Genomic DNA, 17,678 nt, shown 5'->3' with positions numbered 1-17,678 from the left:
TAAAGGACATTGATTGAAGGAAAAATAAAATTGTCAGAGAGTATAAAAACAGCTTGGAAGAATCTGACTTTTCCAGAACTGCTCTCAAAACTAGAGAATTTTCAGTATGTGGTGCTGAAATTAATTCTTCAGAATCCAGTCTGGGAATTAATAATTTATCTTACTTTCAGCAACTTTTCCAGGTAATCCAAATTTGTAATTATTACATAGCTTTAGCTGGGAAATAATGACTGGAAGGACACTTAAAGATAAGCTTCTTCTGTAAGGATCCCACAGCATGATTTTGTTGCCATCCCCTCCCTTTGGTACCTCCTGTGCTCCAGCGCACATCAGTCCGTTGCTCGGGCCCTGCGCTCACCAGAGCACTTGCTGGTGGCAGCCGAGCACAGCTCTGCCCCGGCCCGCGCCCCCCTCTCCCATGTCAGTGTTTCCCAAGCTCAGAAAGCTCTGGGACACCAACATGGGCCATTTGGGTGTCACTGCCCCAGGTTTGGGCAGCCTCTGCGTGCGCAGAGGTAGGGCACAGAATTGCCTTGGTAACAGCACCGGTGGGCGTATAAAGGGCAAACTTGTGTGCACCACCCAATTTATATCCAAACAGCAACTGCTCACAGTCAACTACTGCTGTCCTGGTGCAGCACAGCCAGTCAGGTAAATGGGACAATGGGGACAAGACACCCCTGTGCACGGTGTTTGCCTGCCCTACTCGCATGTTCAGGTCTCCCAATACAAGCAGTCACTTCTCAGGCATAAATCTGAACTCCCAGCAAGAAGCCACTCCAAATTACCTCACAACCTGAAGGAAGAAGTAAAAAGGCAGTCACAGTTTATATCTAGCATGCTTAGAAGTTCAAGCACAGATGAGGGTTTATCATGGGACAGTCCCATTTTCATTAAAGGAGCAGCTCAACTGCCCTCCCCTCCTCATCTGCACCCCCTTCCTGTCCAAGGGCACCTCCAGTTTTGACTCTGTTCCTCTTCTCGCTCCCTTGCCTCTCGCCCAGAGAGAGGCCTGGATAGCTCACAGACCCTCTCTCACAGCAAGCCCTGTCCCTGCCTCACACTTCCAGCTCAATGCCTTATTCAGTCCCTCTGTACCCTTTCTCTTTTGATCATTTCCACATCCCTCAACATTTGATTTCTCAAGCTACCAACCTCAAACTGGTAAGGCTGAAATCCTTATAAACACTTTTTCCGTTGATAACCCCACAATCTTCCCTATCCTCAGACTCACTTTCCTTCATCGGAGGCTCCTTGTTTCTGGTGTTATGATTCCAACAAAAGTATTTCTTTTTATTCCTTTAAACCATTGCATTTTCCCTATGCCTTCTACATCTGTTCCCCCGTACCCATTGCTCTTCACCACTCCCCACCAACCCATAAACTTGCATATCAAAGAAACAGTTTCTACTTCAGGCAGAGAAAAATGGCTTTGAGTGAAGCACACAGATATGACTATTAAGCCCCACTGAGAAAATGCATCCCCCCCAAACAGAGTGTGTGTGCTCTTGCCAGCCCACGCAGCTGATGTGCAACTGCCTCTGGAATTATGCCCTTGCCCACTGCTGCAACAACGCTCTGGAGACAGCAGCTGGCTCATGGCATCAAAAACTGGAGCTGTTAAGTAAAGGTCCAAGAGGACAGGGGAGTTTAATACCAGTAGATATTATTGTAATAATTTGCTTCCATTAGGTATTTAATGCTTTCTTTAATGTCCTTTTACACAACTGGGACAGTATGCAAGGGCTTCACCTAAATGAGAATCAGGTATTTTTACTCTCATCTCCGTCTTTCATCCACTCTTATCAATGTCATTGACTTTTGCTGCTCAGTTAGGTGAGATGTCACAACAAATTAAGTCCTGCACACCTAAGAAAAAGGTCTTTCAAAGTCTGTTGAAAGCTTTACAGAGCTCTACAGCAAAGTAACACAAGTGTCATCCCAGTCCTCATGCATCGCTTCATGACTCAGAAGACTTCAATTTATGTCCTTTGTGAAGTCTCCTAACCTGCTGTGCTGCATATCTTGCTCTCCTTTGGTTCAGGTGCTATCCCTGTTGCCTTTAGTGGGGTTGTACTGGGCCACTATTAAAGTAGCTGTTGCCAGTCCTGTGCACACAGTGCATCCTAAGAAAGCATGAATGCCTATGCAAGGCAGGGCTAATGCTCTGGATTGGGACTAAAAGTCCCTCAAAGTCAACAGAAGTAAAACTGTGAGGTAAATCAGCAGTGAATAGAGGATGGTCACACCACAAAGGAGCTCCTCATTCCTCAATTCCTTCTTTAAAAACAATTCCTGGAAAATGCAAAGCAAAGACACCGAATGGAAAAACAGCTTAAAAAAGTAAGAGTCCAAATGAACATGAACTACAGGCACACATCTCCATGGAAAAGGAAATAAGAATGTTTCACGTTGCAGATGAAACCAATATCTGTGTGACAGGACATCCAAGGCTAACAGCAGCAACCATCGAAATTATAACTAGCACTGGCTGAAAAACATCATATTCCTGTCTCCTGGCAAGGGAAGTGGGCAGAACAAAACAAGATTTCACAATGCTTACTTCAATCCAATGTGGGGCCAAAAAGTTATAAATTCTGACATTTTTGCAAAACAATATACTCAGAGTGATTTACTTCAATCAAAGCCATAACATAAAGTCAAAAGGAAGAATGTTGACTTGATTAAAACAGTTCAGCTGTATTACATGAAAATGCTGATGAAACCAGTGTGTTCCCAGAAAAGATGTAGACATTTTAAATGTGCAACTTCTTTAAATTAAGAGGAGTATTTTATTGAGAGATTCTTTCTCCAGATGGTTTCATTTCACTGCTGAATCAGAAAGCTTATTCTAGGTAAGCAGAGGTGACAGGAGGCACTTTCCTTCAAAGACTTCACACAAACACCATCTTTCTGTGAAGGCTGCCCCAGAGATGGCAGAACAACTGCAGAAGTTGTGCGTGTATGAAGAGATACTGCAGGACCAAGAGCATTCTTTCAAATGTTCATGGACTAAAAGGAGTCAACCACTTATAAACAAAAAACAATAAATAAATTCAGCCTACGGCAGAGGACAACACTTACATGAGAACCCACTGACTTTCAGTTTTGAAGATGTACCTGTGATTTAACCAGCTGCAGATCCCTGCAAAGAGGTTTACACAGAACAATCCTTTTCTCTATCCTACCTCTCAATTCTTCACTAAATTGCCCTTTTCAAGGATGGTAAAAATAGAAACGCTGTTTTGATATACATCATCTCCTTTTGAACAGTGTGCAGGGCCAGATGCAAGCCTGATGTGAAAGCAGAAAGTGGCAGACATCTGTGTGATCCCTCCTGTGCCATGTACTGGGAGCACACTCCCTGTGGGGTGCAACTGTGGGGGTTAGGCACTTAGTTCATCCACTAATCTGCACCCAGGATTTCATGCACGTGAAGAAAGAAGTTTGTCTATGCATTAAACTGTGGGAAAGCAAATGTCGTAGTGGCACTCAGCACCTGTGCAGCACAAAGTAAGTTCATCAGTCTACAGAGATGCTATGAATGGTTATCCTAGTCTCCCAGTGCCACCCAGTCCAGACTGGTTTACAGGCTCAGGTTGTACCTGACCAGGGACCAAACACAGCGCTGGTCTGCAATGCTGAATGGTCTTCTCTAGCCCACTGGTGAAAGCACTACATAAAGCACAGTCGTAGGCTGAAGCCCATGTGTGTACCCATACTAAACAACAAGGCTAACGTATTTCACCAGTCTGTGTATTTTAGCACCTCTCCCCAGCCAGAACTCTCTGGTCTGCTGCAGCTGCCAGCAGCTCTTAAATGGCTGCGGTCACAGTTTAGACTAAGGGAGGAAGAAGGGAGGGGACGGAAGGAAATATCAATTTTAAAACAATCCCTTCTAAATGCAAGAGAAAATGGAAATTTGTGAGAGATCTTTCTTGTATGAAAAACAGAAAAAAACCCTAAACCCAGTAACTCCTTACTCCGCTGTGCCAGCCAGCGGATTAGCTCTTCCTTTCACACCCTCTCAATCCGGAAACTTGTGATCTCACCAACCGCTGGAAGGGATTGCTGCTGGCTGCTCCCAGCCCGTCTTGCTAGCAGAGGTAACTAAAGTGCTATTCACCAGACGGATGAATGAAAAGTGGTGAAGGGTTTCCTTTCCTTCTCTTATGCAATACACAGTGCATAGAGCCAGTCATTTCTGCCTGCTAATTAACGAAATTTGAGCTGAGCTGAAGCCAGCTTTCGCATTCGGGGCACCTGGGCTGGGGAGGAAGAAAAGAGGGTAGGTTATGCCCCAGTGTAAATCCAGATTCAATGAGCTGCTTTTTCTTATCAAAAGTAAAGCACAAGATGCTTAGTCACTTCAGTGTTGTCAACACTCCAGTTCTTGGCAAAAATCAGCCTGTTTTCAGAAGTCATAGCTTTCGCAGGCGGTTTTCCTCAGCTTTATTTTCAATAAGAAATCAGTTACTGTTAACCCCCTTTTCATGAAAAAGCTTAAAAAATGGACATTTGGGAGTCTGGCGGATCATGACAATTCAACAGAGAACTCAAGAGTGGGACAAACAAGGAGGCAAGCAGCATGGGATCAAAACTCACGCAGTTTCTCAAAAGCAGCTCCGATAAGACCTCCCTTCCCAGCAGAAGCACCCTGGGCAGAGATGCTCCCAACGCTCTCCAGGACATTCCCCACGCTCACATCCAAACAGGAACCTGACACTCTGCAGTAATGGAAAAGCATCACCCAAGGTATTTCAGCTGAAGTAGCCAAGCATTAGCAATAGTGACCAGGCAGCTCTAGGACGTATTCTTCCAGAATGTCCAGCTTTGGAAGCCATTTTCAAAGACCCGGAGCGTGAAGGCAGCCTTTTTCCAAGTGAACAACAGGGTAGAGCCAAGGAGGAGAGAATCGTATCTTGAAGGTCTATTGTGTCAGTGCTCCCTCTCACCCCAGACCAGCCCAAAATAACAGGGCAGGTACTTGGCTCACTTTAAAATGAAATTCTGTGTCATTGGGAGTCGCCACTGCAGCAGATCCAGAGTGACTCAGAGGGAGGATGACAGCTGCAGAGGAGCGAAACGACTCACATGGGGGAAAGAACGCAAGAGAAACACTGTCCCGCCCAGCACACGTGGCTGGTCCTCGTCCCAGCTCTGACATGCTGGCAATGGAGAGCTCAGCAACGAGGCTGTGCATGGACAGGGGGCTAGAGGAGCTGAAACATGCCAAGTGCCCTGCCACGGAGTCTCTGACAAACCAGCTAAGATCCAGTTTCTCTCAGGACAATGCAAGTCCATGCACAGGAGGCTCAGCATGTACTTGCAGCTGGGCCAGGGTGACGCATTTCTGCTGCAGAAGGAGCCTAACTCTTTTTAGTGAAAATAAATGTGTTGGTTATTGATTCTTTTTTTTTTTTTTAACATCACCAAGTTTCAGGTGACTATATATGCACCTCAAATACACAGTTAAATAATCCAGATATTTCCATGACAGCCAAAAATATGTGGGAAAAGATTAAAGCAAACTCAGCAACAGCCACTCAAAAACATTTCCCAAGGCACAGCCAACAAAAACTTGTCAAAGCTCATAAGTTATGAACCAATTTGCACAGAGAGAGCTCTCTTGGCAGCAGGCAGGCAGAGCGTGTCCCTCAGCTCCACAGCACCTCAAGCAACCACACACATATGCAGAAAGCCTCAGGAGATGTGGTAGCACAGCTCCAGTGATGGCCCTGCTGCAAGTGCTGACACCAGCACCAGCTCAATGCTCTGGGGTGAACACTGTCAATACTGGTAGCTGTTCTGATAAGTGAAGGAAAAATTTTTTTCTGATTTACTTAAAGAGCTGCACTCCTTCCTTCCTTTCGGGAAGAAAAAATTCCTCATTTCCAGGATGCTCCTCAATTGTAACTCAAGCAGAAGATACCCTGTACAGTCTCATAACCATGCTCCTCAAAAAGCATGCTTTCGAGATCATGGATTACATTTCTCTCTTCTCCCTTCTTTTCCTAATCTTCCTCCAGGACACTCCAGTCCTCTGCCCATCCCCAGTGTTTTACAGAGATCATATTTGCAGAGCTGCTGTTGACTCTCTCAAAAGAAAAAAACAGCTGCAAACCTCAAGGACAGTGGCATGCAAAACCTTATTTGCACTCCCTCTGCAATCCCCTCTACCCATTTCTTCTTTCCTCCATGAAATGACTTATGATGCTACTTAGAACTTCCTGTAAACCACAGATTTAAGCTTTGAGTTTGTTTGTTTTCTTAATCCAGTCTTCAATTATGAATGAGTCCTGCCAGCACTTTGAACCTCACTGTCCTAAACAGCGACAGTCAGTAATACAGATCATCTCCTTTTGTTACAAAACATACCAGTTGGAGCATCTGGGCATTAAAGAGAAGCACATCTGGGTACTATCTACCTCTATCAGGCAGCCTTTTTGGAATAGTTGGAAATTAATATTCCCCCACCCCCACCCTAAAACACAAATTAGGCAAAAGAAAGCCTACTACTTAACTGACAGCTTAGCAAGTGGCCTTTCCTGCCCTGTGCACTGCCATGTGCCAATTTGGAAATAATTAACTGTTTTCACTGAGGGAAGACTGAAGGGAACTGCAACAGTTTTCCACAGTCTACCTGTGAGGCAAAACTACTCACCAGCCAGAGAAGTGGCAGTCCTTCCATCACCTGAATTTCAATCTCAGAATTGAATAATTCAATTTGAGACTCTCCAGAGTAACTTGGAAGGGTTTGCTTTAGTCTGCCAATTAATTCCAAATGAGTGTCAAAACAAAATGTCAATACAGTAGGTTTGTAGTAAATAATATTTCAATAAATGTGTCCTGGCCTCATCATTTTCATGATTAATAATGAAACGCTGTCTGCTGATGACAATAACATGTAGTGGATAATGAATGTTTTTTACTAATTTGGTTCACAGCTCTCCACAACTTTTATACAGAGCTCTGTTAACGTACCTCTTTTGATCCACAACACATACAGTTGCTGTCTACAAACAGGATTTCCTTAGGAATAGACTGTGAATCTTGACATGTTCCCCTCAAAAGGCACAATGATTTTTTTAGAATGTAGCAAAATCCCCAGAAGGACCCAAGATCAAGCTCTTTTCCTTTATGACTCAACAGGATCCAAATCTGTCCCTCAAGAGAGTAAATGTGCTCTCAGCAACCAACTGTAGCAACAAACTAACTCCTTTCATTAGCTGTACTCGCTCCACAGCTGAGAAAATACATCTTCCGCTCTCCCAGCTGCAGAACGCACCTAGCTGAGACTCACATGACTGTAGGTGAACTTTTGCACACTCACCGTCCTGCCTGTGCTCTGGCTCTTAAATAAATAACACCTAGCGACAGCACACAAGGCCATCACAGTCTTTGCTCCATACAGAGGGGGCATTCTCTGCCCTATTCTTCTGCACAAAGGGTGGGGGGAAAAAATGGAGAAGGAAGACTCCTTAGCTTATTATAACTGGCGGATAAAATGCTAGCTCAAATTTATCCGTTGCAAGCACACCAGAGCTTGTGATTCTTTTCAGGTTTTGGAGGCATCACTGCTGTCGTCTTCATCTCCACCTCACACTGTGAGGAAATATCTCTGTCTCAAGTCACTGGGACTGCAAGTTCTTCCTTACACTGTGTTCTCAGAATTTTTCATTTATGAAATTTTCAGCCCTCTATATAGCCCTGAGAACATTATTACTGCTGAAACCCTCCCAGATTTGCTAGTTCTGCCCTTGACGTGATCCTGAGAGTTTGCAGTGCTCTAATCTGAACAGAGAAGCTTCCTGTTAGAAGGAAGGGACAAGAATAAGCAGTGCAAGAGAAACAACTGTCCTGACCCCTAATTCTACCTATAAGGCTTATCTGGAATAAGCCTGGCATGCATCAAAATCTTGGAGCTTCACTGCAGGACAGGTTACATCTGAACTACTACCAGAGGTCAGTCTGTGCCTGAACCTGCATGTGAGAAACATGGATACGAGATGAAACGGAAGTGTAAAAAATACATGGTTGGCTGCATCTCCCAATAGAAACTGGTACCAGTATCACAAAACAGTCATCTCCTTTGCTTTGCCACCACTCAGCCCCGTTTCTTGATTTCCCACTCCTGTGGTTTTCTATAAGCCATGAAGGAGGAGATAGGGGTTTAGAAATAAACTCCAAAAAGACGGGCTGGGTTAAGGATCCAGCCTTGTAATTTTGCATTGAAAAACATTCAGCTAATTAATGTGGTTGAGTATCTGCCCAGATATTCTTTGGTATGAAGAAAAGGAGCTCAGATTTATTTCAGCACTCACATGTATGTCCTCTCTCCACCCACACCATGAGACAATGGACTGCAGACAGAGCATATCTGTACAAAGTGGACTGGATGTACCATGAGGCATATTGCCAATTATAAATTAATGAAGTCCAGAAAAAGCAATTATCATTCCTCAGGAAGAGTTTCCTCTCATATGGTGACAAAAGAAATCCCATATCAGGGTTATTATATATACCAATTAAATTTTTTAGCTAAAGCAAAAAATTATTATTATTTTAATGGATGAAAAACTAGAACATTTGGTTAAAATGTTCTCACAGAAATGTTAATTACCACAGGCATTAAACAAATGGAAATCAAAGCCTACCATTTGTTGAGCACTTTAAAAAGTTTTAATGCAAAAAATGTGCTGGAAAGAAGCCTTCAATTTTTCCTCATGAATGAAAGCAAATCCCTGTAAATGAAGCTACATCTATCATGCTGCTAATCAGTCAGCAGCCGCAGATGTAATCCATCAATCAAAACTGTTCCTGCACAAACTTTCCATAAAAGATAATAGAATTAATTTGGTGTGTTGGATACCAAAGTGCGAAAAGATGCCTGCGTTGCTATTTCATCTCAGAGCCTATCATTCAGAGACAACAATAATGCCAGATGTAACTAATAGAAGTTACACTTGCAATACCTCCCATCTTCCACCCTGCGCTTATTCTTCACTGATCCTCAAAGACTGCGAAGAGTTGTGTCAGAGAAGTTGGGAGTTGCTGTGTGACTCCCATTTTTGGGAAGTAAACTATCCTGTGCTTCACTGGCTGAGAGTGAGGCTGAGGGAGGTTTTGCTCCTCCGTGGTCAGCCAGTCCTCAAGGTGATGGGACAAGCAGGTCAGGATCCCATACACCCAGAATACACACACTGCCTGGGACCTTTTATTAGATCTGCTCTAGCACACAACTGTATGAACTAAACTCGGTGCTAGGAAGATGTCTAGCTCCTACAGACACAGAGATTCAGCCCTCTGCCAGAGAGGATCTGGATGGATACTGCTCTGAGCCCTCTTTACCCTTCCAAGAGATGCCAAGGCCAGTAATGCTACCCTCATTTACTGAAGATTAAAATCTAGAGAAGTGTTTCAGAGGAGGCATTGTACTAGATGTTGGAGAAGGTCTGGTTTGTTTCTTCAGTGACAAGACCTGTTCTCTTTTGGGAGGCAAATTTATTTATAACCAACCTGAAAGAGATTTAAAGCTATTTAGAGGCTGTCGTAAAATGAAAGGACCGAGTGTACTTTGAAACTCATAAAACCAAAATATCTAGTATTAATTCTTGCTGAAAGGTTTTAACATAAAGAGATATAGAAACATACAAATACACACATTTTTTGTTCTCCCCTGGCATGCTTTACTCTTTAAGGAAGGTGTGCAACCTTTTTGTCTGCTGCACATGCGGGACTCCTTCCATTAATTTGAGTAGCTTTGGACCAGACTCAAATTGTCCAAGGTATAACCTTAATTTAGAGGATAATTTCTTGGAGATAGGATCACTGTTTTTTTTTCTGTATCAGAATCTCAAACTGACATACTCAGCGATCACCACAGATAGTTTGCTCTATGTCTAAATACATTTAGATGACTTCTTCCCTCATATGCATGTATGAAGTTCTTGTGTTCATAATGATTTGTGGTTCTGTACCATATTTACTCTACAAACCAGAATGACACTAGAAGAGCAAGTCTTGTTTACTTTGTAAGTTATACATTACATTTTCGATTACCACAGGAAGCCAATATGATCTGCTGTGTAAATATGCAACCCATACTCCTGAATATTTTAAGTTACTGATCATAAACAAATACAAGTAAAACCATGATAACTTGCAAGTAAAAGGCAGAACATTCAAAATTAGAAATCTTGACAATCCAGAAACACTGATACTACAAAATTTGGCTTTGTTCTAATGGGGAACATACTGTTTTCAAGAGATGTAACAAAATGGAAATTTAACTGCTGCCCAGAAGAGAACAGGTGCCATCACTGAAGAAACCTACCAGACTTCTCCAACATTTTTTTAAAAAGGCAGCTCCTTTCAAATATACTGAAAAGTAAGCTAGCTCCATATTCTCATATAAAATTTCTGGGAAATTAAAACACTGATGTAAACTTTGCTTTTCATGTCAGGCCACACCCAGGTATTCCTCTGATGTTGGAGGGAGAATCCCAAGCAATCAATTGATGAGAGCACTATTTTTGCATTAAATTATGTACATGCAGGTACTTCTGCTAACATAAAAGGCTGATTGAATATTGTTATATGTTACCTTACTGAGGTGCATATAATTTAAATAAATATACTTCTTTTCCTTTCACAACATCATGTTTTTGTTAAACACACTAACCAAACAGTAAATTGAATCTGATTTTCATTACAATGAACAATACTCCACAAAGGTAGTACTGACTAGTGCACACAATTTGTTTGGTCTTGGTATGTTAAAATACATATAATTTTCTCCTGGAAGGGGAGGAAGCCATTTTATATTCCAGCGGAAGAAATCCTGCAACTGTAAAGATGATTTATGCAAGGGGAAAGAAATCATTAATACAACGGAAGAAGAATGAGCTGATACTCCCTCCCTCCACACTAGTTATGCACAGTCCAGCACCTGACTGGCATGAAAAATTAAGATGACAAAGTTACTAATATGCAAAAGATAAAATAAGGTCTCCCAAAATCACAGAACATTTGGTATAAAAAAAAAAAAAAAAAGAAAAAACCTCAAAGGACAAAACCCAAACAAATCCCAATGACCAAGGAAAGTAAAGAAGGTGAACTGAGAGGTATTCCAGCTTTCCAGTCTTCTCTCAAATTCCTCCATTAATGTTTCCACGAATGCAGCCTCCAAGTCTAGGCTAACGTGCAGCCGTCCGGCAGAAAGAGGCACCTGCAGAGAGCCTTCCTGTGGCACGACCTTGCCTCACCCCAGAATGATTTTAAATACTTTGGCAGCCCAGTCAGACGTTCACACCCAGCTGACTGATTTTGGAGGCTGGGAGAGGAAAGATTTTCCCTAGATTTCCAATAATATAAAGGTACTACAACTTTGCAGAATCAATTCTAAAAGGAAGTTGCTGACACAGTGATCTTGGGTATTCAAAGCACAAGGAACAAGAATAGAACAAAGCGGACTATGAATTTAAGTTCTCTAAAGATCACAGGTTCAATCTAACTTCAGTTTTGTAGAAGTTACTTCACTGATGAAGCTTCCTCTATTGTCAGTGGAGAGGTGGGTAAAACTTCAGAGGGCAACTAATATCACTGATAATCTGCTTATGATGGATGGATTGCCCCCTAGACATGAGCTTGTCTTTATGCACCATACGGAGACCTTACATGATTAATTACCTTATTTTCAGGTAGATAAAGCTGAAAAGCCTGTAATTTTTCAATTTGCAAATAACTCTACAGGGAGCATGAACAAAATTTATCTGTCTTGCTTACAATTCTATAAACTGAAGGGAATATTCCTTCACCAAATGTGGAACATAAAAGTGCAGAGGCCAGTGAGGAGAAAGCAATCATTCTCCGAGAGGCCAACTGGAAGAATCCTGGCAGAGTTCTGAAAAATGACCAATTCCATCATCCTAGCAGTTCCTGGTCATTTAGAAGAATGGAGAAGGAAAGTGGTGCAACTTCTCACAGTTCTGGCAATCCTCTGAGTTGTAAGACTAACTTATGGAGGGTGCAAGATGTGCATCACAATGGAGATGTTCTGCTCAGTTCTGTAGGGGGTTGGCTACATGATACATTGCCATGATAAGGACTGTCAGGATCTGAGTTTTCATTGCTTCCACACTATTCTCACAGAGCCAAAGCTCTATAAATCAAACAAGACAGAACTTTATTGCATGGGGACAGGATGAAGACATTGCCAATCTATCTGATTATAAACATAACATACTCTTGGTATACACAGACTACTGTCAGTATATACTGACTATGTTGTATACTGACCACTGCCTTCTGAGTCCTGATATATAAGATTTCCCATTTGGGATGTTTAACCAAAGATGTTAAGCTTTAAAATAATGTTAAGTGTTAGCTTCCGACATTACCTTCCAATGCATACTACCACCTCAGCCTACAGGCACTGTTTTTCTTTCAGCAGAGGATTTCAAGTTGTTTGACTCTACCCTGTTTATTTTACACAAATGCTATTCCCTTCTTACAGATGGATATGATCTGTTGAAGACCTGGAACATTTTATCCCATCGCAAAACTCATTCAAAAGTACCATCTGTTCTTCCTGCAGGGGCACAGTAATGCCAGAAACTGTTTAACATTCCATAAATTAAGACCATATAATGGATAACTCATTGTTAAAGTGAAGCAAGGAATCGTTTGGAACCCGATGACAGACATTTTTTCTGGGATTTTGCTTAAAAATAGTATCCAATGTATTATTTTTGGTTTGCTTCTTTAAAAACTTCACATTCAACATTAAACAACAAAGGCGTGTCACAATTGAGACCATCTTAATGGCTGGCTTTATCCCCACTTCCATCAGTGTCAGCAGGGTCCTTTCTAATAACTTCAGGGGGAGGCTTGGACTGGGCCAATGGGTTAGAACAGATTCACTAAAAAAACACTGTTCTCATTTACCCTGGTGTGTGTCTGTTGTATCTGCATGATATACTTCGTAAGAGAACAGAATTCAATCTTCAAGTATAAGAGCCATTAAAATATGCCTTATTTTATAGATGTTACCCTAATACGTTATACACACACATACACAAAACTCCCTGTTCTGCCTTTAACTTATTGGTAAGAAACCCAAGCCAGAAATGAACTGCCATTTGCTATTCATTTCTGCATTCAAATGCTAAGACATGCAGATGTTTAATCAATAAAAAGGCTGGACATAAAAATCCCACTATGAGTATGTATCATTTGAGTCAACATTAAAATAGCCTTCATTTGCCATTCATACAGAGAAGCCACAGATTTTTTTAAAAAAAGGAAAAAAGTCTACAACGACAACAAAAAACCCCAAAAAACAAACCACGCACAAAATAAATCAATAGTGCTTAATTGGAAAAAAATGGCACTATAAAATGCTCCATCCAAGAGTGGGACTCAAATGGCACTCTGCCCGGTTCTCTGGGCTTCCTGGGGACAAGCAGTCCTCCCTAACATGCAACTCTTGTCACACGCGCCGAGAGCTGCGTGTGAGCTGTGCTCCAGCAGCTCCATGCAAAAGTTACACATCTTAAATCAGAAAACTGCTATATACCGGTGCGTTTCAAAACCCGTTAGTGAAATGGATATGTAGATGACATTTACATGATCTAAGTGATAAGAATTATCATCTGAAAAGTTAGTTATTTAAGCCCATAAAGTTGTTATTTAAGACTATGTATGTAAGCATATACAATTATTATAATCTTTATAATCTCTTTGTGAAGCTCTCACATTGCTATAATAAAATTCGCAGAAGCAAAGCATTTTTAGCCCAACCATTACTACTCCCAGAGACAATGCATATATTTTTCCATCACATCAGATCCTGGATGGTGGGGGAAGGGCAGGAGTGGCGGGGAGGGGGAAACGCAATTTGAGAAGTGGTAAGTGTGTCAAAATCTAAATTACTTGGAGATATTTTGCAGCACAATCATCCTTTATGCTTGTGCAGCTCAGCTCATATGGCTCACATTCAGCCTGTCACACTGAATCATTACTACTTCTTGACTTACATTAACAAAAGCAAACCTAACTTTCGCTTCAGTATGTGAGGTAAAATGCTCTCTGAATTCCCAGTCAAAAGGCCAGAAGCGGCAGTAAAAATAATTGTTTTTGTAAGAAGCTCACTTCTGAGGAGAAGGTAGAAAAAAGTCCGTGAAGATCTGACTAATAGCACAAACACATGTGTTGCTTATGGAGTATTTTGCAAAAAAAAAAAAAAAAAAAAAAATCCGTACTGCAAAAAGCTTTGTCCACGAGCAGAGTAGACACAGCTTTAGCAGTCTTAACTAACAAAGCAAATCTACTCCTATCTACTTAAGTCTTTAAACTGCATCTAACAGAAGATATTTAGCAAGAGCTTTAGAGTCTGATGAACAGTTAGAAAGTAAATCTGGAAAACAAAGTACAAAATCAAAGAGAAACACAGCCAGATACAATCTTTGAAACTAGCAGAACACAAGGCACAAAGCAAAGCCAGCACTTAAACAAAGTTATTCTACACTTCTCCCGGTAAATTTGCAACAAAATGTGCAGTTAGGAAGGATTTCTGCTGACCTGTGGATGTGCAGCAATGTAGATGCAGTGAGTTTTCCTATCACCTTTTGTTCCCAGCCATGTCAGCTGTGCTCTGCTCCAAGTGCTGCTCACACTCCCAAATCCCCTTTTCCAGCTCTATCTTAAGAACTGCCCAGATTTTGTAGTGTAATCTGAGCAGGGAAGTACCATGTGCCTATGATATGGTTAATTCACTTTTTACCCCCTGCAATGCCTAAGGAAGCTGCTTCACATTTCAAAGCTGTGCCTAGGGCCGCCTGACCCAGGTACAGCCAGGGCAGCACTGGGGCTTCCTCCTCCACTCAAATGGGGCTGTTAAACAACTCATTCCCACTTACCAAACACTGCGATGGGGGATTCACTGGGCCACTGAGGCCCCTTTCCCACTTTCCCCGGGTGCCCAGCACAGAAGGGACCATAGCCCCCACACTGAAGGGGGCCAGCCCTCCTTGCTCAGGGCCACCACCACAGTGCTGGGGCCATCACCATCCCCATGGCCAGTACCATGGCTCTCAACTGAGTAGCTCTGGTAAGGACTTGTGAGGCCCCTTGAGACCTAGCAAAGCCTGGGCACCTGGTCAGGGATCTTTGGCAATGAAGGTATTACATGGGTTGGGCAGCAAGAGCCCTCTCCATTCCTCTCCAGTGTTGCCATTGGCTAAGTGAGAAACAATCTTAGTTTCTTCAGCTAACAGAAGAAACCTTTCTACTAAAAAAAAAATAATTAAAAAATAATTTAAAAAAAGCAGCCTCTGAACTTTCTTCAATTAATTCTTCTGTCAATAGTCTTCTATTGATCTATTTCTGGTTTGTATTTGCAATCATCATCATGTTTAATGAAGACTACAGTTCAGAGAAGAAGGAAAAGCCTCTTCCCAAATTCTGCACAGGGAAGAGTTAAACCAGTTGTGAAGCTGCCAAACACACATACAACATCGAAGGCACAGAGATGGGGTTGAGACAAGCCCTGTCACTCATGTTTGTCCAGACCCAACCACACTATCAGGTCCTAAGTGCCACGTACTAAAACCCAGGTGATTAACAACTAGCACCAATCTGGTGTAGGCTTTTCCCGAATGTTTAGGTCTTGAAAAAGATAAAGTACAAATTGTCAATGGTTGTGCTATTCCTCAACTTTCTTGAAAGCAAATTCCACGGAATCCCAATGTCAACATTGTCAATGTCTCAAACACTGCTAAATCAAGTTACACAGGGAGGCTGAAGGAGCCCCACTTCCCAAAGAAATGGAAGGCTTCTATTCTTCACTCTGCTAATCCTAGGCAGATGGGGGAGAGCAGCTATAGCTGCTTTAAAACAGCTAAGAAAGGGCCCCTGAAAGAGACCAAAGGGGAGCAACAGTCAGGAATCTTGGAAAAAGAAGATGTAAGACACAAAGATGGCAGAAACAGAAAAGCTTTGGGGGAGCTTTAACACTTGGCCAGAAGACAGCAAAGCAATTTCATGCAAGGAACCTGCTTTTTAAATACTTGGCCTTGTGAACAACACCTGCAAATACCTTGTGTGGGATTTCTAACAATTGTATTACATACCTGCAGAGTTTTCCTTTCTTCAAACTCTAGACCTTTGTTTCAAAGCAAAGGTGCTAGTCACATCTTCCGTTGCATAATTTACTAAAACCAGTTGTTTCAAATTAGCATGTGTGTAAGGTAAAACTTGGAATAATGCACTATATAGCAGTATTTCAGGGAAAAATATACATTCTTCAACGATGAATTCAAGATCTCAGCTCAGAAATTTGATCTTGACCAGTTAGAAGGATGATCGTTACAAAAAGTAAAGTGATGTTAAGAATTATGGCCAACAAATGTCTTGCTTGCTGGCTGGCTGCATTTATGTCAACTTGTACCTCTGCCAGGCACAGGCATCATCTCCATTGTGCCCTGGGCAGTGCTCCATGGTCCTCACCCCATTAACATGGGACTCTACGCTCCCCATTCCCAATTCATGTCGGTGACCCCTCTGATTTCTGCCCACCTCAAGCCCTCCAGGTCAGGGCCAGGCAGTGAGGGCTCCACAGCTAGGGCAGGTCATCGCTAACTGCAGGAAGCCAGCTCTTCACTGCTTAATTTCATTAGCCTGTAGAGCAGGCTATAATTTGCTGAAATGATGATTAATCAGATCTTATTTTTCTCTAAGGCAGTTAATGAACAGCCAATTAAGTGTCTCAGTAATTCTGAAATAACAAAGGAATACTCTTGGAGTGACAACTAGCAGCTACTTAACAGTGCAAGCCAGCGTCACAGTAAAAGCCAGTCTGGCTGAAAGAGCAGAAGATACCTGACTAGAAGGTCCTTTCACCCACATCATCACAAAGCCACCAGCTCAGAGGCCCTGTACTGGGCACTGTGCAGGTGCCGAGTGTGCCAAGTGTGGTGCTCCACCCCCCACTGCTTGCTCCTAGGGCTTTGCATTTTTTCTGCTCCCCAGGTTGCAGACACCCCCCTTCCCAGCTGCAGCTCTGCAGCGGGAACGACCACTGCCTCCAGCCCATCCTCTGTGCCCACTGCTGCTCCTCAGGCCCGTAAATGCTGAGGAGGGGCAGGGAGCGCTCAAAGTGCTGCACAGCCAGGGGACAGGTAACTCCGGGATGCCTGGGAGAGAGGGCAGCACACCACTACAGCAGCCCAGCATCCAGCTGGAAGAGCCTGGGCACCCACAGCCTGTGAGTTCAGCAGGGCAGCCACTGTCTATCTTGTGGTCCAGCTCATATCTTTTCCAGACTCCAAACAAATCCATGAATGCTTAATTCTGATCATATAAATCAGGATAAGATTAAGATATATAAACACAACTTAGTGCAGTACCCAAAAAGCAAGGAATGACATTTTTAAAAGACTCCATAATCTTGTTTTTTTGAAGTATTTCTTCAGTGGGAATTGTGCTGGAGTAAAGAATGTAAAACCTAGAAGCTTCCAAGAGGGGGTCATGTGAAATTACTCCAAGATTTTTCCAAATCACTGACATTTTGATTCTGAATGTGCTTGTAAGAATTTGCCAACAAACCATTTTTCACCATCAAAACTGACAATTTTTTGCAGTTTCTAACTGTCCTCCTTTTTTCCAGGTTAAAAAAA

At 42.4% G+C, this 17,678-nt stretch overlaps 1 protein-coding gene across 1 annotated transcript in view; it reads right to left on the bottom strand.

Annotated features, from left to right (window-relative positions):
- FBLN2 (fibulin 2) overlaps positions 1 to 14,651 on the bottom strand; it is a 94,028-nt gene extending 79,377 nt beyond the window's left edge. Inside the window, exon 1 of the mRNA XM_026857719.1 lies at positions 14,584 to 14,651. The gene's annotated coding sequence lies outside the window, so the exon portion shown is untranslated. The remainder of the gene's footprint in view (positions 1 to 14,583) is intronic.
- Between the last annotated feature and the right edge of the window lie 3,027 nt (positions 14,652 to 17,678).

The sequence above is a fragment of the Athene cunicularia genome (assembly GCF_003259725.1).
Source record: "Athene cunicularia isolate RWA chromosome 12 unlocalized genomic scaffold, athCun1 chr12_part1, whole genome shotgun sequence".
NCBI lineage: Eukaryota > Metazoa > Chordata > Aves > Strigiformes > Strigidae > Athene > Athene cunicularia.
This window is presented reverse-complemented; position numbering and strand designations above follow the sequence as displayed.